The 21245-nt window shown below is 32.1% G+C and overlaps 8 non-coding genes across 8 annotated transcripts; all 8 read left to right on the top strand.

Annotated features, from left to right (window-relative positions):
* The first annotated feature begins 2205 nt into the window (after nt 1–2205).
* On the top strand, nt 2206–2279 carry TRNAS-ACU (transfer RNA serine (anticodon ACU)). Its single transcript has one exon. It is a non-coding gene; the product is annotated as a tRNA-Ser (tRNA).
* Nucleotides 2280–4793: 2514 nt separating this feature from the next.
* On the top strand, nt 4794–4867 carry TRNAI-AAU (transfer RNA isoleucine (anticodon AAU)). Its single transcript has one exon. It is a non-coding gene; the product is annotated as a tRNA-Ile (tRNA).
* A 2515-nt stretch (nt 4868–7382) lies between these two features.
* On the top strand, nt 7383–7456 carry TRNAI-AAU (transfer RNA isoleucine (anticodon AAU)). Its single transcript has one exon. It is a non-coding gene; the product is annotated as a tRNA-Ile (tRNA).
* A 2514-nt stretch (nt 7457–9970) lies between these two features.
* Nucleotides 9971–10044, top strand: TRNAI-AAU (transfer RNA isoleucine (anticodon AAU)). Its single transcript has one exon. It is a non-coding gene; the product is annotated as a tRNA-Ile (tRNA).
* A 1653-nt stretch (nt 10045–11697) lies between these two features.
* Nucleotides 11698–11771, top strand: TRNAI-AAU (transfer RNA isoleucine (anticodon AAU)). The gene has a single exon. It is a non-coding gene; the product is annotated as a tRNA-Ile (tRNA).
* A 2515-nt stretch (nt 11772–14286) lies between these two features.
* TRNAI-AAU (transfer RNA isoleucine (anticodon AAU)) lies at nt 14287–14360 on the top strand. Its single transcript has one exon. It is a non-coding gene; the product is annotated as a tRNA-Ile (tRNA).
* A 1652-nt stretch (nt 14361–16012) lies between these two features.
* On the top strand, nt 16013–16086 carry TRNAI-AAU (transfer RNA isoleucine (anticodon AAU)). The gene has a single exon. It is a non-coding gene; the product is annotated as a tRNA-Ile (tRNA).
* A 3379-nt stretch (nt 16087–19465) lies between these two features.
* Nucleotides 19466–19539, top strand: TRNAI-AAU (transfer RNA isoleucine (anticodon AAU)). Its single transcript has one exon. It is a non-coding gene; the product is annotated as a tRNA-Ile (tRNA).
* The last annotated feature ends 1706 nt before the right edge of the window (nt 19540–21245 follow it).

The following is a 21245-nucleotide window of genomic DNA, read 5'->3' as shown; positions in this document are numbered from 1 at the left end:
CACTTCATCATCTGCTATTTCTTCAATAGTATGCTATATATTTAGTGAGCCTATTAGTTTAGTCTTTAGAGCATAAAGTTAAAAAAGCCAGGGACATACTTTCAATCAGTCTCCAAGCCAATACTTGATGCTCCTTTAATGTTGAAAATAGATGTATTTTCTTCTGTATCATGCGTATCTCTATATTTCCTTTGAGGGGAAGCTGATAGAATGATTAAATGAATCAATTGCATATAGGTGATGAATTGTTATTTATTGCTAAAACACATGGATAAAACATTAATGGCTCTAAGTTCTAACACTAAGTATGAAAATCTCTTTTGTATTGTAATTTTTCTAAAGTCATATTAGTTTCTTCATGTTGATATTATATATTTATAACTTCATGGTAAACCTCCGAAATTAAGCTTTCCAAAACTCCCGGGTTAATTATCATTAGCACTTCTTCATATGCTGGACTTCCAGGAATTTGTGCAAAACGGCCTGTTAGCTCAGATGGTTAGAGCGTGGTGCTAATGACGCCAAAGTCACAGGTTCGATCCCTGTACAGGCCAAGTTTAATTGTTTGAAAAAAGATTAATTTTTCTTGTGTCTTATTTTTGACTGTTTATCACCTTGGATCAAACGATGCTTGAAGGATTGGATGAATACATTTGATATAGTTGTAGAATTAATTATTATTCTGAAAGCTCCTGGAATATCTATTAATGGTTCTAAGTTCTAACACCAAGTAACTAAATCTCTTAATTATTGCAATTTATTGAGGTCATTTTTGTTTTGTCTTGTTGATGAAATATAAAAATAGTATGAATGTAAACAGCTGAATATAAGCTTTCCAACTATCCCGGGTTAACAATCAGTAGCACTTCATCATCTGCTATTTCTTCAATAGTATGCTATATATTTAGTGAGCCTATTAGTTTAGTCTTTAGAGCATAAAGTTAAAAATGCCAAGGACATACTTTCAATCCGTCTCCAAGCCAATACTTGATGCTCCTTTAATGTTGAAAATAGATGTATTTTCTTCTGTATCATGTGTATCTCTATATTTCCTTTGAGGGGAAGCTGATAGAATGATTAAATGAATCAATTGCATATAGGTGATGAATTGTTATTTATTGCTAAAACACATGGAAAAAACATTAATGGTTCTAAGTTCTAACACTAAGTATGAAAATCTCTTTTGTATTGTAATTTTTTTAAAGTCATATAAGTTTCTTCATGTTGATATTATATATTTATAACTTCATGGTAAACCTCTGAAATTAAGCTTTCCAAATCTCCCGGGTTAACTATCATTAGCACTTCTTCATATGCTGGACTTCCAGTAATTTGTGCAAAATGGCCTGTTAGCTCAGATGGTTAGAGCGTGGTGCTAATAACGCCAAGGTGTCAGGTTCGATCCCTGTACAGGCCAAGTTTAATTGTTTGTAAAAAGATAAATTTTTCTTGTGTCTCATTTTTGACTGTTTATCACCTTGGATCAAACGCTGCTTGAAGGATTGGATGAATACATTTGATATAGTTGTAGAATTAATTATTATTCTGAAAGCTTCTGAAATATCTATTAATGGTTCTAAGTTCTAACGCCAAGTAACTAAATCTCTTATTTATTGCAATTTATTGAGGTCATTTTTGTTTTGTCTTGTTGATGAAATATAAAGATAGTATGAATGTAAACAGCTGAATATAAGCTTTCCAAATATCCCGGGTTAACAATCGGTAGCACTTCATCATCTGCTATTTCTTCAATAGTATGCTATGTATTTATTGAGCCTATTAGTTTAGTCTGTAGAGCATAAAGTTAAAAATGCCAAGGACATTCTTTCAATCAGTCTCCAAGCCAATACTTGATGCTCCTTTAATGTTGAAAATAGATGTATTTTCTTCTGTATAATGTGTATGTCTATATTTCCTTTGAGGGGAAGCTGATAGAATGATTAGATGATTCAATTGCATATAGGTGATGAATTGTTATTTATTGCTAAAACACATGGAAAAACATTAATGGTTCTAAGTTCTAACACTAAGTATGAAAATGTCTTTTGTATTGTAATTTTTTTAAAGTCATATTAGTTTCTTCATGTTGATATTGTATATTTATAACTTCATGGTAAACCTCTGAAATTAAGCTTTCCAAATCTCCCGGGTTAACTATCATTAGCACTTCTTCATATGCTGGACTTCCAGGATTATGTGCAAAACGGCCTGTTAGCTCAGATGGTTAGAGCGAGGTGCTACTAACGCCAAGGTCACAGGTTCGATCCCTGTACAGGCCAAGTTTAATTGTTTGTAAAAAGATACATTTTTCTTGTGTCTCATTTTTGACTGTTTATCACCTTGGATCAAAAGCTACTTGAAGGATTGGATGAATACATTTGATATAGTTGTAGAATTAATTATCATTCTGAAAGCTCCTGGAATATCTATAATTGGTTCTAAGTTCTAACGCCAAGTAACTAAATCTCTTATTTATTGCAATTTATTGAGGTCATTTTTGTTTTGTCTTGTTGATGAAATATAAAGATAGTATGAATGTAAACAGCTGAATATAAGCTTTCCAACTATCCCGGGTTAACAATCAGTAGCACTTCATCATCTGCTATTTCTTCAATAGTATGCTATATATTTATTGAGCCCATTAGTTTAGTCTTTAGAGCATAAAGTTAAGAATGCCAAGGACATACTTTCAATCAGTCTCTAAGCCAATACTTGATGCTCCTTTAATGTTGAAAATAGATGCATTTTCTTCAGTATCATTTGTATGTCTATATTTCCTTCGAGGGGAAGCTGACACAATGATTAGATGAATCAATTGCATATAGGTGATGAATTGTTATTTATTGCTAAAACACATGGAAGAAACTTTAATGGTTCTAAGTTCTAACACTAAGTATGAAAATCTCTTTTGTATTGTAATTTTTTAAAGTCATATTAGTTTCTTCATGTTGATATTATATAAGTATAACTTCATGGTAAACCTCTGAAATTAAGCTTTCCAAATCTCCCGGGTTAACTATCATTAGCACTTCTTCATATGCTGGACTTCCAGGAATTTGTGCAAAACAGCCTGTTAGCTCAGATGGTTAGAGCGTGGTGCTAATAACGCCAAGGTCACAGGTTCGATCCCTGTACAGGCTAAGTTTAATTGTTTGTAAAAAGATTAATTTTTCTCCTGTCTCATTTTTGACTGTTTATCACCTTGGATCAAAAGCTACTTGAAGGATTGGATGAATACATTTGATATAGTTGTAGAATTAATTATTATTCTGAAAGCTCCTGCAATATCTATGATTGGTTCTAAGTTCTAACGCCAAGTAACTAAATCTCTTATTTATTGCAATTTATTGAGGTCATTTTTGTTTTGTCTTGTTGATGAAATATAAAGATAGTATGAATGTAAACAGCTGAATATAAGCTTTCCAACTATCCCGGGTTAACAATCAGTAGCACTTCATCATCTGCTATTTCTTCAATAGTATGCTATATATTTAGTGAGCCTATTAGTTTAGTCTTTAGAGCATAAAGTAAAAAATGCCAGGGACATACTTTCAATCAGCCTCCAAGCCAATACTTGATGCTCCTTTAATGTTGAAAATAGATGTATTTTCTTCTGTATCATGTGTATGTCTATATTTCCTTTGAGGGGAAGCTGATAGAATGATTAGATGAATCAATTGCATATAGGTGATGAATTGTTATTTATTGCTAAAACACATGGAAAAAACATTAATGGCTCTAAGTTCTAACACTAAGTATGAAAATCTCTTTTGTATTGTAATTTTTCTAAAGTCATATTAGTTTCTTCATGTTGATATTATATATTTATAACTTCATGGTAAACCTCCGAAATTAAGCTTTCCAAATCCCCCGGGTTAACTATCATTAGCACTTCTTCATATGCTGGACTTCCAGAAAATTGTGCATAATGGCCTGTTAGCTCAGATGGTTAGAGCGTGGTGCTAATAACGCCAAGGTCACAGGTTCGATCCCTGTAAAGGCCAAGTTTAATTGTTTGAAAAAAGATAAATTTTTCTTGTGTCTCATTTTTGACTGTTTTTCACCTTGGATCAAACGCTGCTTGAAGGATTGGATGAATGCATTTGATATAGTTGTAGAATTATTTATTATTATGAAAGCTCCTGGAATATCTATTAATGGTTCTAAGTTCTAACGCCAAGTAACTAAATCTCTTATTTATTGCAATTTATTGAGGTCATTTTTGTTTTGTCTTGTTGATGAAATATAAAGATAGTATGAATGTAAACAGCTGAATATAAGCTTTCGAACTATCCCGGGTTAACAATCGGTAGCACTTCATCATCTGCTATTTCTTCAATAGTATGCTATATATTTATTGAGCCTATTAGTTTAGTCTTTAGAGCATAAAGTTAACAATTCCAAGAACATACTTTCAATCAGTCTCTAAGCCAATACTTGATGCTCCTTTAATGTTGAAAATATATGTTTTTTCTTCAGTATCATTTGTATGTCTATATTTCCTTCGAGGGGAAGCTGACACAATGATTAGATGAATCAATTGCATATAGGTGATGAATTGTTATTTATTGCTAAAACACATGGAAAAAACATTAATGGCTCTAAGTTCTAACACTAAGTATGAAAATCTCTTTTGTATTGTAATTTTTCTAAAGTCATATTAGTTTCTTCATGTTGATATTATATATTTATAACTTCATGGTAAACCTCCGAAATTAAGCTTTCAAAATCTCCCGGGTTAACTATCATTAGCACTTCTTCATATGCTGGACTTCCAGGAAGTTGTGCAGACCGGCCTGTTAGCTCAGATGGTTAGAGCGTGGTGCTAATAACGCCAAGGTCACAGGTTCGATCCCTGTACAGGCCAAGTTTAATTGTTTGAAAAAAGATTAATTTTTCTTGTGTCTCATTTTTGACTGTTTATCACCTTGGATAAAACGATGCTTGAAGGATTGGATGAATACATTTGATATAGTTGTAGAATTAATTATTATTCTGAAAGCTCCTGGAATATCTATTAATGGTTCTAAGTTCTAACACCAAGTAACTAAATCTCTTATTTATTGCAATTTATTGAGGTCATTTTTGTTTTGTCTTGTTGATGAAATATAAAAATAGTATGAATTTAAACAGCTGAATATAAGCTTACCAACTATCCCGGGTTAACAATCAGTAGCACTTCATCATCTGCTATTTCTTCAATAGTATGCTATATATTTAGTGAGCCTATTAGTTTAGTCTTCAGAGCATAAAGTTAAAAATGCCAAGGACATACTTTCAATCCGTCTCCAAGCCAATACTTGATGCTCCTTTAATGTTGAAAATAGATGTATTTTCTTCTGTATCATGTGTATCTCTATATTTCCTTTGAGGGGAAGCTGATAGAATGATTAGATGAATCAGTTGCATATAGGTGATGAATTGTTATTTATTGCTAAAACACATGGAAAAAACATTAATGGCTCTAAGATCTAACACTAAGTATGAAAATCTCTTTTGTATTGTAATTTTTTTAAAGTCATATTAGTTTCTTCATGTTGATATTATATATTTATAACTTCATGGTAAACCTCCGAAATTAAGCTTTCCAAATCTCCAGGGTAAACTATCATTAGCACTTCTTCATATGCTGGACTTCCAGGAATTTGTGCAAAACGGGCTGTTAGCTCAGATGGTTAGAGCGTGGTGCTAATAACGCCAAGGTCACAGGTTCGATCCCTGTACAGGCCAAGTTTAATTGTTTGTAAAAAGATTAATTTTTCTTGTGTCTCATTTTTGACTGTTTATCACCTTGGATCAAACGATGCTTGAAGGATTGGATGAATACATTTGATATAGTTGTAGAATTAATTATTATTCTGAAAGCTCCTGGAATATCTATTAATGGTTCTAAGTTCTAACGCCAAGTAACTAAAACTCTTATTTATTGCAATTCATTGAGGTCATTTTTATTTTGTCTTGTTGATGAAATATAAAGATAGTATGAATGTAAACAGCTGAATATAAGCTTTCCAACTATCCCTGGTTAACAATCAGTAGCACTTCATCATCTGCTATTTCTTCAATAGTATGCTATATATTTAGTGAGCCTATTAGTTTAGTCTTTAGAGCATAAAGTTAAAAATGCCAAGGACATACTTTCAATCAGTCTCCAAGCCAATACTTGATGCTCCTTTAATGTTGAAAATAGATGTATTTTCTTCTGTATAATGTGTATGTCTATATTTCCTTTGAGGGGAAGCTGATAGAATGATTAGATGAATCAATTGCATATAGGTGATGAATTGTTATTTATTGCTAAAACACATGGAAAAAACATTAATGGCTCTAAGTTTTAACACTAAGTATGAAAATCTCTTTTGTATTGTAGTTTTTCTAAAGTCATATTAGTTTCTTCATGTTGATATTATATATTTATAACTTCATGGTAAACCTCTGAAATTAAGCTTTCCAAATCTCCCGGGTTAACTATCATTAGCACTTCTTCATATGCTGGACTTCCAGTAATTTGTGCAAAATGGCCTGTTAGCTCAGATGGTTAGAGCGTGGTGCTAATAACACCAAGGTGTCAGGTTCGATCCCTGTACAGGCCAAGTTTAATTGTTTGTAAAAAGATTAATTTTTCTTGTGTCTCATTTTTGACTGTTTATCACCTTGGATCAAACGCTGCTTGAAGGATTGGATGAATACATTTGATATAGTTGTAGAATTAATTATTATTCTGAAAGCTTCTGAAATATCTATTAATGGTTCTAAGTTCTAACGCCAAGTAACTAAATCTCTTATTTATTGCAATTTATTGAGGTCATTTTTGTTTTGTCTTGTTGATGAAATATAAAGATAGTATGAATGTAAACAGCTGAATATAAGCTTTCCAAATATCCCGGGTTAACAATCGGTAGCACTTCATCATCTGCTATTTCTTCAATAGTATGCTATGTATTTATTGAGCCTATTAGTTTAGTCTGTAGAGCATAAAGTTAAAAATGCCAAGGACATTCTTTCAATCAGTCTCCAAGCCAATACTTGATGCTCCTTTAATGTTGAAAATAGATGTATTTTCTTCTGTATAATGTGTATGTCTATATTTCCTTTGAGGGGAAGCTAATAGAATGATTAGGTCAATCAATTGCATATAGGTGATGAATTGTTATTTATTGCTAAAAAACATGGAAAAAACATTAATGGTTCTAAGTTCTAACACTAAGTATGAAAATCTCTTTTGTATTGTAATTTTTCTAAAGTCATATTAGTTTCTTCATGTTGATATTATATATTTATAACTTCATGGTAAACCACTGAAATTAAGCTTTCCAAATCTCCCGGATTAACTATCATTAGCACTTCTTCATATGCTGGACTTCCAGGAATTTGTGCAAAATGGCCTGTTAGCTCAGATGGTTAGAGCGTGGTGCTAATAACGCCAAGGTCACAGGTTCGATCCCTGTACAGGCCAAGTTTAATTGTTTGAAAAAAGATTAATTTTTCTTGTGTCTCATTTTTGGCTGTTTATCACCTTGGATCAAACGCTGCTTGAAGGATTGGATGAATGCATTTGATATAGTTGTAGAATTAATTATTATTCTGAAAGCTCCTGGAATATCTATTAATGGTTCTAAGTTCTAACGCCAAGTAACTAAATCTCTTATTTATTGCAATTTATTGAGGTCATTTTTGTTTTGTCTTGTTGATGAAATATAAAGATAGTATGAATGTAAACAGCTGAATATAAGCTTTCCAACTATCCCGGGTTAACAATTGGTAGAACTTCATCATCTGCTATTTCTTCAATAGTATGCTATATATTTATTGAGCCCATTAGTTTAGTCTTTAGAGCATAAAGTTAAGAATGCCAAGGACATACTTTCAATCAGTCTCTAAGCCAATACTTGATGCTCCTTTAATGTTGAAAATAGATGCATTTTCTTCAGTATCATTTGTATGTCTATATTTCCTTCGAGGGGAAGCTGACACAATGATTAGATGAATCAATTGCATATAGGTGATGAATTGTTATTTATTGCTAAAACACATGGAAGAAACTTTAATGGTTCTAAGTTCTAACACTAAGTATGAAAATCTCTTTTGTATTGTAATTTTTTAAAGTCATATTAGTTTCTTCATGTTGATATTATATAAGTATAACTTCATGGTAAACCTCTGAAATTAAGCTTTCCAAATCTCCCGGGTTAACTATCATTAGCACTTCTTCATATGCTGGACTTCCAGGAATTTGTGCAAAACAGCCTGTTAGCTCAGATGGTTAGAGCGTGGTGCTAATAACGCCAAGGTCACAGGTTCGATCCCTGTACAGGCTAAGTTTAATTGTTTGTAAAAAGATTAATTTTTCTCCTGTCTCATTTTTGACTGTTTATCACCTTGGATCAAAAGCTACTTGAAGGATTGGATGAATACATTTGATATAGTTGTAGAATTAATTATTATTCTGAAAGCTCCTGCAATATCTATGATTGGTTCTAAGTTCTAACGCCAAGTAACTAAATCTCTTATTTATTGCAATTTATTGAGGTCATTTTTGTTTTGTCTTGTTGATGAAATATAAAGATAGTATGAATGTAAACAGCTGAATATAAACTTTCCAACTATCCCGGGTTAACAATCAGTAGCACTTCATCATCTGCTATTTCTTCAATAGTATGCTATATATTTAGTGAGCCTATTAGTTTAGTCTTTAGAGCATAAAGTAAAAAATGCCAGGGACATACTTTCAATCAGCCTCCAAGCCAATACTTGATGCTCCTTTAATGTTGAAAATAGATGTATTTTCTTCTGTATCATGTGTATGTCTATATTTCCTTTGAGGGGAAGCTGATAGAATGATTAGATGAATCAATTGCATATAGGTGATGAATTGTTATTTATTGCTAAAACACATGGAAAAAACATTAATGGCTCTAAGTTCTAACACTAAGTATGAAAATCTCTTTTGTATTGTAATTTTTCTAAAGTCATATTAGTTTCTTCATGTTGATATTATATATTTATAACTTCATGGTAAACCTCCGAAATTAAGCTTTCCAAATCCCCCGGGTTAACTATCATTAGCACTTCTTCATATGCTGGACTTCCAGAAAATTGTGCATAATGGCCTGTTAGCTCAGATGGTTAGAGCGTGGTGCTAATAACGCCAAGGTCACAGGTTCGATCCCTGTAAAGGCCAAGTTTAATTGTTTGAAAAAAGATAAATTTTTCTTGTGTCTCATTTTTGACTGTTTTTCACCTTGGATCAAACGCTGCTTGAAGGATTGGATGAATGCATTTGATATAGTTGTAGAATTATTTATTATTATGAAAGCTCCTGGAATATCTATTAATGGTTCTAAGTTCTAAGGCCAAGTAACTAAATCTCTTATTTATTGCAATTTATTGAGGTCATTTTTGTTTTGTCTTGTTGATGAAATATAAAGATAGTATGAATGTAAACAGCTGAATATAAGCTTTCGAACTATCCCGGGTTAACAATCGGTAGCACTTCATCATCTGCTATTTCTTCAATAGTATGCTATATATTTATTGAGCCTATTAGTTTAGTCTTTAGAGCATAAAGTTAACAATTCCAAGAACATACTTTCAATCAGTCTCTAAGCCAATACTTGATGCTCCTTTAATGTTGAAAATATATGTTTTTTCTTCAGTATCATTTGTATGTCTATATTTCCTTCGAGGGGAAGCTGACACAATGATTAGATGAATCAATTGCATATAGGTGATGAATTGTTATTTATTGCTAAAACACATGGAAAAAACATTAATGGCTCTAAGTTCTAACACTAAGTATGAAAATCTCTTTTGTATTGTAATTTTTCTAAAGTCATATTAGTTTCTTCATGTTGATATTATATATTTATAACTTCATGGTAAACCTCCGAAATTAAGCTTTCAAAATCTCCCGGGTTAACTATCATTAGCACTTCTTCATATGCTGGACTTCCAGGAAGTTGTGCAGACCGGCCTGTTAGCTCAGATGGTTAGAGCGTGGTGCTAATAACGCCAAGGTCACAGGTTCGATCCCTGTACAGGCCAAGTTTAATTGTTTGAAAAAAGATTAATTTTTCTTGTGTCTCATTTTTGACTGTTTATCACCTTGGATAAAACGATGCTTGAAGGATTGGATGAATACATTTGATATAGTTGTAGAATTAATTATTATTCTGAAAGCTCCTGGAATATCTATTAATGGTTCTAAGTTCTAACACCAAGTAACTAAATCTCTTATTTATTGCAATTTATTGAGGTCATTTTTGTTTTGTCTTGTTGATGAAATATAAAAATAGTATGAATTTAAACAGCTGAATATAAGCTTACCAACTATCCCGGGTTAACAATCAGTAGCACTTCATCATCTGCTATTTCTTCAATAGTATGCTATATATTTAGTGAGCCTATTAGTTTAGTCTTCAGAGCATAAAGTTAAAAATGCCAAGGACATACTTTCAATCCGTCTCCAAGCCAATACTTGATGCTTTTTTAATGTTGAAAATAGATGTATTTTCTTCTGTATCATGTGTATCTCTATATTTCCTTTGAGGGGAAGCTGATAGAATGATTAAATGAATCAATTGCATATAGGTGATGAATTGTTATTTATTGCTAAAACACATGGAAAAAACATTAATGGTTCTAAGTTCTAACACTAAGTATGAAAATCTCTTTTGTATTGTAATTTTTTTTAAAGTCATATAAGTTTCTTCATGTTGATATTATATATTTATAACTTCATGGTAAACCTCTGAAATTAAGCTTTCCAAATCTCCCGGGTTAACTATCATTAGCACTTCTTCATATGCTGGACTTCCAGTAATTTGTGCAAAATGGCCTGTTAGCTCAGATGGTTAGAGCGTGGTGCTAATAACGCCAAGGTCACAGATTCGATCCCTGTACAGGCCAAGTTTAATTGTTTGTAAAAAGATACATTTTTCTTGTGTCTCATTTTTGACTGTTTATCACCTTGGATCAAACGCTGCTTGAAGGATTGGATGAATACATTTGATATAGTTGTAGAATTAATTATTATTCTGAAAGCTCCTGAAATATCTATTAATGGCTCTAAGTTCTAACGCCAAGTAACTAAATCTCTTATTTATTGCAATTTATTGAGGTCATTTTTGTTTTGTCTTGTTGATGAAATATAAAGATAGTATGAATGTAAACAGCTGAATATAAGCTTTCCAACTATCCCGGGTTAACACTCGGTAGCACTTCATCATCTGCTATTTCTTCAATAGTATGCTATGTATTTATTGAGCCTATTAGTTTAGTCTGTAGAGCATAAAGTTAAAAATGCCAAGGACATACTTTCAATCAGTCTCCAAGCCAATACTTGATGCTCCTTTAATGTTGAAAATAGATGTATTTTCTTCTGTATAATGTGTATGTCTATATTTCCTTTGAGGGGAAGCTGATAGAATGATTAGATGAATCAATTGCATATAGGTGATGAATTGTTATTTATTGCTAAAACACATGGAAAAAACATTAATGGTTCTAAGTTCTAACACTAAGTATGAAAATCTCTTTTGTATTGTAATTTTTCTAAAGTCATATTAGTTTCTTCATGTTGATAATTTATATTTATAACTTCATGGTACACCTCTGAAATTAAGCTTTCCAAATCTCCCGGGTTAACTATCATTAGCACTTCTTCATATGCTGGACTTCCAGGAATTTGTGCAAAACGGCCTGTTAGCTCAGATGGTTAGAGCGTGGTGCTAATAACGCCAAGGTCACAGGTTCGATCCCTGTACAGGCCAAGTTTAATTGTTTGTAAAAAGATACATTTTTCTTGTGTCTCATTTTTGACTGTTTATCACCTTGGATCAAACGCTGCTTGAAGGATTGGATGAATACATTTGATATAGTTGTAGAATTAATTATTATTCTGAAAGCTCCTGAAATATCTATTAATGGCTCTAAGTTCTAACGCCAAGTAACTAAATCTCCTATTTATTGCAATTTATTGAGGTCATTTTTGTTTTGTCTTGTTGATGAAATATAAAGATAGTATGAATGTAAACAGCTGAATATAAGCTTTCCAACTATCCCGGGTTAACAATCGGTAGCACTTCATCATCTGCTATTTCTTCAATAGTATGCTATATATTTATTGAGCCTATTAGTTTAGTCTTTAGAGCATAAAGTTAACAATGCCATGAACATACTTTCATTCAGTCTCTAAGCCAATACTTGATGCTCCTTTAATGTTGAAAATAGATGTATTTTCTTCAGTATCATTTGTATGTCTATATTTCCTTTGAGGGGAAGCTGATAGAATGATTAAATGAATCAATTGCATATAGGTGATGAATTGTTATTTATTGCTAAAACACATGGAAAAAACATTAATGGCTCTAAGTTCTAACACTAAGTATGTAAATCTCTTTTGCATTGTAATTTTTCTAAAGTCATATTAGTTTCTTCATGTTGATATTATATATTTATAACTTCATGGTAAACCTCCGAAATTAAGCTTTCCAAATCTCCCGGGATAACTATCATTAGCACTTCTTCATATGCTGGACTTCCAGTAATTTGTGCAAAATGGCCTGTTAGCTCAGATGGTTAGAGCGTGGTGCTAATAACGCCAAGGTCACAGATTCGATCCCTGTACAGGCCAAGTTTAATTGTTTGTAAAAAGATACATTTTTCTTGTGTCTCATTTTTGACTGTTTATCACCTTGGATCAAACGCTGCTTGAAGGATTGGATGAATACATTTGATATAGTTGTAGAATTAATTATTATTCTGAAAGCTCCTGCAATATCTATGATTGGTTCTAAGTTCTAACGCCAAGTAACTAAATCTCTTATTTATTGCAATTTATTGAGGTCATTTTTGTTTTGTCTTGTTGATGAAATATAAAGATAGTATGAATGTAAACAGCTGAATATAAGCTTTCCAACTATCCCGGGTTAACAATCAGTAGCACTTCATCATCTGCTATTTCTTCAATAGTATGCTATATATTTAGTGAGCCTATTAGTTTAGTCTTTAGAGCATAAAGTAAAAAATGCCAGGGACATACTTTCAATCAGCCTCCAAGCCAATACTTGATGCTCCTTTAATGTTGAAAATAGATGTATTTTCTTCTGTATCATGTGTATCTCTATATTTCCTTTGAGGGGAAGCTGATAGAAGGATTAGATGAATCAATTGCATATAGGTGATGAATTGTTATTTATTGCTAAAACACATGGAAAAAACATTAATGGCTCTAAGTTCTAACACTAAGTATGAAAATCTCTTTTGTATTGTAATTTTTCTAAAGTCATATTAGTTTCTTCATGTTGATATTATATATTTATAACTTCATGGTAAACCTCCGAAATTAAGCTTTCCAAATCCCCCGGGTTAACTATCATTAGCACTTCTTCATATGCTGGACTTCCAGAAAATTGTGCAAAATGGCCTGTTAGCTCAGATGGTTAGAGCGTGGTGCTAATAACGCCAAGGTCACAGGTTTGATCCCTGTAAAGGCCAAGTTTAATTGTTTGAAAAAAGATAAATTTTTCTTGTGTCTCATTTTTGACTGTTTTTCACCTTGGATCAAACGCTGCTTGAAGGATTGGATGAATGCATTTGATATAGTTGTAGAATTATTTATTATTATGAAAGCTCCTGGAATATCTATTAATGGTTCTAAGTTCTAACGCCAAGTAACTAAATCTCTTATTTATTGCAATTTATTGAGGTCATTTTTGTTTTGTCTTGTTGATGAAATATAAAGATAGTATGAATGTAAACAGCTGAATATAAGCTTTCCAACTATCCCGGGTTAACAATCGGTAGCACTTCATCATCTGCTATTTCTTCAATAGTATGCTATATATTTATTGAGCCTATTAGTTTAGTCTTTAGAGCATAAAGTTAACAATTCCAAGAACATACTTTCAATCAGTCTCTAAGCCAATACTTGATGCTCCTTTAATGTTGAAAATATATGTTTTTTCTTCAGTATCATTTGTATGTCTATATTTCCTTCGAGGGGAAGCTGACACAATGATTAGATGAATCAATTGCATATAGGTGATGAATTGTTATTTATTGCTAAAACACATGGAAAAAACATTAATGGCTCTAAGTTCTAACACTAAGTATGAAAATCTCTTTTGTATTGTAATTTTTCTAAAGTCATATTAGTTTCTTCATGTTGATATTATATATTTATAACTTCATGGTAAACCTCCGAAATTAAGCTTTCAAAATCTCCCGGGTTAACTATCATTAGCACTTCTTCATATGCTGGACTTCCAGGAAGTTGTGCAGACCGGCCTGTTAGCTCAGATGGTTAGAGCGTGGTGCTAATAACGCCAAGGTCACAGGTTCGATCCCTGTACAGGCCAAGTTTAATTGTTTGAAAAAAGATTAATTTTTCTTGTGTCTCATTTTTGACTGTTTATCACCTTGGATAAAACGATGCTTGAAGGATTGGATGAATACATTTGATATAGTTGTAGAATTAATTATTATTCTGAAAGCTCCTGGAATATCTATTAATGGTTCTAAGTTCTAACACCAAGTAACTAAATCTCTTATTTATTGCAATTTATTGAGGTCATTTTTGTTTTGTCTTGTTGATGAAATATAAAAATAGTATGAATGTAAACAGCTGAATATAAGCTTTCCAACTATCCCGGGTTAACAATCAGTAGCACTTCATCATCTGCTATTTCTTCAATAGTATGCTATATATTTAGTGAGCCTATTAGTTTAGTCTTCAGAGCATAAAGTTAAAAATGCCAAGGACATACTTTCAATCCGTCTCCAAGCCAATACTTGATGCTTTTTTAATGTTGAAAATAGATGTATTTTCTTCTGTATCATGTGTATCTCTATATTTCCTTTGAGAGAAGCTGATAGAATGATTAAATGAATCAATTGCATATAGGTGATGAATTGTTATTTATTGCTAAAACACATGGAAAAAACATTAATGGTTCTAAGTTCTAACACTAAGTATGAAAATCTCTTTTGTATTGTAATTTTTTTTAAAGTCATATAAGTTTCTTCATGTTGATATTATATATTTATAACTTCATGGTAAACCTCTGAAATTAAGCTTTCCAAATCTCCCGGGTTAACTATCATTAGCACTTCTTCATATGCTGGACTTCCAGTCATTTGTGCAAAATGGCCTGTTAGCTCAGATGGTTAGAGCGTGTTGCTAATAACGCCAAGGTCACAGATTCGATCCCTGTACAGGCCAAGTTTAATTGTTTGTAAAAAGATACATTTTTCTTGTGTCTCATTTTTGACTGTTTATCACCTTGGATCAAACGCTGCTTGAAGGATTGGATGAATACATTTGATATAGTTGTAGAATTAATTATTATTCTGAAAGCTCCTGAAATATCTATTAATGGCTCTAAGTTCTAACGCCAAGTAACTAAATCTCTTATTTATTGCAATTTATTGAGGTCATTTTTGTTTTGTCTTGTTGATGAAATATAAAGATAGTATGAATGTAAACAGCTGAATATAAGCTTTCCAACTATCCCGGGTTAACACTCGGTAGCACTTCATCATCTGCTATTTCTTCAATAGTATGCTATGTATTTATTGAGCCTATTAGTTTAGTCTGTAGAGCATAAAGTTAAAAATGCCAAGGACATACTTTCAATCAGTCTCCAAGCCAATACTTGATGCTCCTTTAATGTTGAAAATAGATATATTTTCTTCTGTATAATGTGTATGTCTATATTTCCTTTGAGGGGAAGCTGATAGAATGATTAGATGAATAAATTGCATATAGGTCATGAATTGTTATTTATTGCTAAAACACATGGAAAAAACATTAATGGTTCTAAGTTCTAACACTAAGTATGAAAATCTCTTTTGTATTGTAATTTTTCTAAAGTCATATTAGTTTCTTCATGTTGATAATTTATATTTATAACTTCATGGTACACCTCTGAAATTAAGCTTTCCAAATCTCCCGGGTTAACTATCATTAGCACTTCTTCATATGCTGGACTTCCAGGAATTTGTGCAAAACGGCCTGTTAGCTCAGATGGTTAGAGCGTGGTGCTAATAACGCCAAGGTCACAGGTTCGATCCCTGTACAGGCCAAGTTTAATTGTTTGTAAAAAGATACGTTTTTCTTGTGTCTCATTTTTGACTGTTTATCACCTTGGATCAAACGCTGCTTGAAGGATTGGATGAATACATTTGATATAGTTGTAGAATTAATTATTATTCTGAAAGCTCCTGAAATATCTATTAATGGCTCTAAGTTCTAACGCCAAGTAACTAAATCTCTTATTTATTGCAATTTATTGAGGTCATTTTTGTTTTGTCTTGTTGATGAAATATAAAAATAGTATGAATTTAAACAGCTGAATATAAGCTTACCAACTATCCCGGGTTAACAATCAGTAGCACTTCATCATCTGCTATTTCTTCAATAGTATGCTATATATTTAGTGAGCCTATTAGTTTAGTCTTCAGAGCATAAAGTTAAAAATGCCAAGGACATACTTTCAATCCGTCTCCAAGCCAATACTTGATGCTTTTTTAATGTTGAAAATAGATGTATTTTCTTCTGTATCATGTGTATCTCTATATTTCCTTTGAGGGGAAGCTGATAGAATGATTAAATGAATCAATTGCATATAGGTGATGAATTGTTATTTATTGCTAAAACACATGGAAAAAACATTAATGGTTCTAAGTTCTAACACTAAGTATGAAAATCTCTTTTGTATTGTAATTTTTTTTAAAGTCATATAAGTTTCTTCATGTTGATATTATATATTTATAACTTCATGGTAAACCTCTGAAATTAAGCTTTCCAAATCTCCCGGGTTAACTATCATTAGCACTTCTTCATATGCTGGACTTCCAGTCATTTGTGCAAAATGGCCTGTTAGCTCAGATGGTTAGAGCGTGGTGCTAATAACGCCAAGGTCACAGATTCGATCCCTGTACATGCCAAGTTTAATTGTTTGTAAAAAGATACATTTTTCTTGTGTCTCATTTTTGACTGTTTATCACCTTGGATCAAACGCTGCTTGAAGGATTGGATGAATACATTTGATATAGTTGTAGAATTAATTATTATTCTGAAAGCTCCTGAAATATCTAATAATGGCTCTAAGTTCTAACGCCAAGTAACTAAATCTCTTATTTATTGCAATTTATTGAGGTCATTTTTGTTTTGTCTTGTTGATGAAATATAAAGATAGTATGAATGTAAACAGCTGAATATAAGCTTTCCAACTATCCCGGGTTAACACTCGGTAGCACTTCATCATCTGCTATTTCTTCAATAGTATGCTATGTATTTATTGAGCCTATTAGTTTAGTCTGTAGAGCATAAAGTTAAAAATGCCAAGGACATACTTTCAATCAGTCTCCAAGCCAATACTTGATGCTCCTTTAATGTTGAAAATAGATGTATTTTCTTCAGTATCATTTGTATGTCTATATTTCCTTTGAGGGGAAGCTGATAGAATGATTAAATGAATCAATTGCATATAGGTGATGAATTGTTATTTATTGCTAAAACACATGGAAAAAACATTAATGGCTCTAAGTTCTAACACTAAGTATGAAAATCTCTTTTGCATTGTAATTTTTCTAAAGTCATATTAGTTTCTTCATGTTGATATTATATATTTATAACTTCATGGTAAACCTCCGAAATTAAGCTTTCCAAATCTCCCGGGTTAACTATCATTAGCACTTCTTCATATGCTGGACTTCCAGTAATTTGTGCAAAATGGCCTGTTAGCTCAGATGGTTAGAGCGTGGTGCTAATAACGCCAAGGTCACAGATTCGATCCCTGTACAGGCCAAGTTTAATTGTTTGTAAAAAGATACATTTTTCTTGTGTCTCATTTTTGACTGTTTATCACCTTGGATCAAACGCTGCTTGAAGGATTGGATGAATACATTTGATATAGTTGTAGAATTAATTATTATTATGAAAGCTCCTGCAATATCTATGATTGGTTCTAAGTTCTAACGCCAAGTAACTAAATCTCTTATTTATTGCAATTTATTGAGGTCATTTTTGTTTTGTCTTGTTGATGAAATATAAAGATAGTATGAATGTAAACAGCTGAATATAAGCTTTCCAACTATCCCGGGTTAACAATCAGTAGCACTTCATCATCTGCTATTTCTTCAATAGTATGCTATATATTTAGTGAGCCTATTAGTTTAGTCTTTAGAGCATAAAGTAAAAAATGCCAGGGACATACTTTCAATCAGCCTCCAAGCCAATACTTGATGCTCCTTTAATGTTGAAAATAGATGTATTTTCTTCTGTATCATGTGTATCTCTATATTTCCTTTGAGGGGAAGCTGATAGAAGGATTAGATGAATCAATTGCATATAGGTGATGAATTGTTATTTATTGCTAAAACACATGGAAAAAACATTAATGGCTCTAAGTTCTAACACTAAGTATGAAAATCTCTTTTGTATTGTAATTTTTCTAAAGTCATATTAGTTTCTTCATGTTGATATTATATATTTATAACTTCATGGTAAACCTCCGAAATTAAGCTTTCCAAATCCCCCGGGTTAACTATCATTAGCACTTCTTCATATGCTGGACTTCCAGAAAATTGTGCAAAATGGCCTGTTAGCTCAGATGGTTAGAGCGTGGTGCTAATAACGCCAAGGTCACAGGTTCGATCCCTGTAAAGGCCAAGTTTAATTGTTTGAAAAAAGATAAATTTTTCTTGTGTCTCATTTTTGACTGTTTTTCACCTTGGATCAAACGCTGCTTGAAGGATTGGATGAATGCATTTGATATAGTTGTAGAAATATTTATTATTATGAAAGCTCCTGGAATATCTATTAATGGTTCTAAGTTCTAACGCCAAGTAACTAAATCTCTTATTTATTGCAATTTATTGAGGTCATTTTTGTTTTGTCTTGTTGATGAAATATAAAGATAGTATGAATGTAAACAGCTGAATATAAGCTTTCCAACTATCCCGGGTTAACAATCGGTAGCACTTCATCATCTGCTATTTCTTCAATAGTATGCTATATATTTATTGAGCCTATTAGTTTAGTCTTTAGAGCATAAAGTTAACAATTCCAAGAACATACTTTCAATCAGTCTCTAAGCCAATACTTGATGCTCCTTTAATGTTGAAAATATATGTTTTTTCTTCAGTATCATTTGTATGTCTATATTTCCTTCGAGGGGAAGCTGACACAATGATTAGATGAATCAATTGCATATAGGTGATGAATTGTTATTTATTGCTAAAACACATGGAAAAAACATTAATGGCTCTAAGTTCTAACACTAAGTATGAAAATCTCTTTTGTATTGTAATTTTTCTAAAGTCATATTAGTTTCTTCATGTTGATATTATATATTTATAACTTCATGGTAAACCTCCGAAATTAAGCTTTCAAAATCTCCCGGGTTAACTATCATTAGCACTTCTTCATATGCTGGACTTCCAGGAATTTGTGCAAAACGGCCTGTTAGCTCAGATGGTTAGAGCGTGGTGCTAATAACGCCAAGGTCACAGGTTCGATCCCTGTACAGGCCAAGTTTAATTGTTTGTAAAAAGATTAATTTTTCTTGTGTCTCATTTTTGACTGTTTATCACCATGGATCAAAAGCTACTTGAAGGATTGGATGAATACATTTGATATAGTTGTAGAATTAATTATTATTCTGAAAGCTCCTGGAATATCTATAATTGGTTCTAAGTTCTAACGCCAAGTAACTAAATCTCTTATTTATTGCAATTTATTGAGGTCATTTTTGTTTTGTCTTGTTGATGAAATATAAAGATAGTATGAATGTAAACAGCTGAATATAAGCTTTCCAACTATCCCGGGTTAACAATCAGTAGCACTTCATCATCTGCTATTTCTTCAATAGTATGCTATATATTTAGTGAGCCTATTAGTTTAGTCTTCAGAGCATAAAGTTAAAAATGCCAAGGACATACTTTCAATCCGTCTCCAAGCCAATACTTGATGCTTTTTTAATGTTGAAAATAGATGTATTTTCTTCTGTATCATGTGTATCTCTATATTTCCTTTGAGAGAAGCTGATAGAATGATTAAATGAATCAATTGCATATAGGTGATGAATTGTTATTTATTGCTAAAACACATGGAAAAAACATTAATGGTTCTAAGTTCTAACACTAAGTATGAAAATCTCTTTTGTATTGTAATTTTTTTTAAAGTCATATAAGTTTCTTCATGTTGATATTATATATTTATAACTTCATGGTAAACCTCTGAAATTAAGCTTTCCAAATCTCCCGGGTTAACTATCATTAGCACTTCTTCATATGCTGGACTTCCAGTCATTTGTGCAAAATGGCCTGTTAGCTCAGATGGTTAGAGCGTGGTGCTAATAACGCCAAGGTCACAGATTCGATCCCTGTACAGGCCAAGTTTAATTGTTTGTAAAAAGATACATTTTTCTTGTGTCTCATTTTTGACTGTTTATCACCTTGGATCAAACGCTGCTTGAAGGATTGGATGAATACATTTGATATAGTTGTAGAATTAATTATTATTCTGAAAGCTCCTGAAATATCTATTAATGGCTCTAAGTTCTAACGCCAAGTAACTAAATCTCTTATTTATTGCAATTTATTGAGGTCATTTTTGTTTTGTCTTGTTGATGAAATATAAAGATAGTATGAATGTAAACAGCTGAATATAAGCTTTCCAACTATCCCGGGTTAACAATCAGTAGCACTTCATCATCTGCTATTTCTTCAATAGTATGCTATATATTTAGTGAGCCTATTAGTTTAGTCTTTAGAGCATAAAGTAAAAAATGCCAGGGACATACTTTCAATCAGCCTCCAAGCCAATACTTGATGCTCCTTTAATGTTGAAAATAGATGTATTTTCTTCTGTATCATGTGTATCTCTATATTTCCTTTGAGGGGAAGCTGATAGAAGGATTAGATGAATCAATTGCATATAGGTGATGAATTGTTATTTATTGCTAAAACACATGGAAAAAACATTAATGGCTCTAAGTTCTAACACTAAGTATGAAAATCTCTTTTGTATTGTAATTTTTCTAAAGTCATATTAGTTTCTTCATGTTGATATTATATATTTATAACTTCATGGTAAACCTCCGAAATTAAGCTTTCCAAATCCCCCGGGTTAACTATCATTAGCACTTCTTCATATGCTGGACTTCCAGAAAATTGTGCAAAATGGCCTGTTAGCTCAGATGGTTAGAGCGTGGTGCTAATAACGCCAAGGTCACAGG

The sequence above is a fragment of the Lissotriton vulgaris genome, chromosome 4_1 (genome assembly GCF_964263255.1).
Source record: "Lissotriton vulgaris chromosome 4_1, aLisVul1.2, whole genome shotgun sequence".
Taxonomy (NCBI): domain Eukaryota; kingdom Metazoa; phylum Chordata; class Amphibia; order Caudata; family Salamandridae; genus Lissotriton; species Lissotriton vulgaris.
This window is presented reverse-complemented; position numbering and strand designations above follow the sequence as displayed.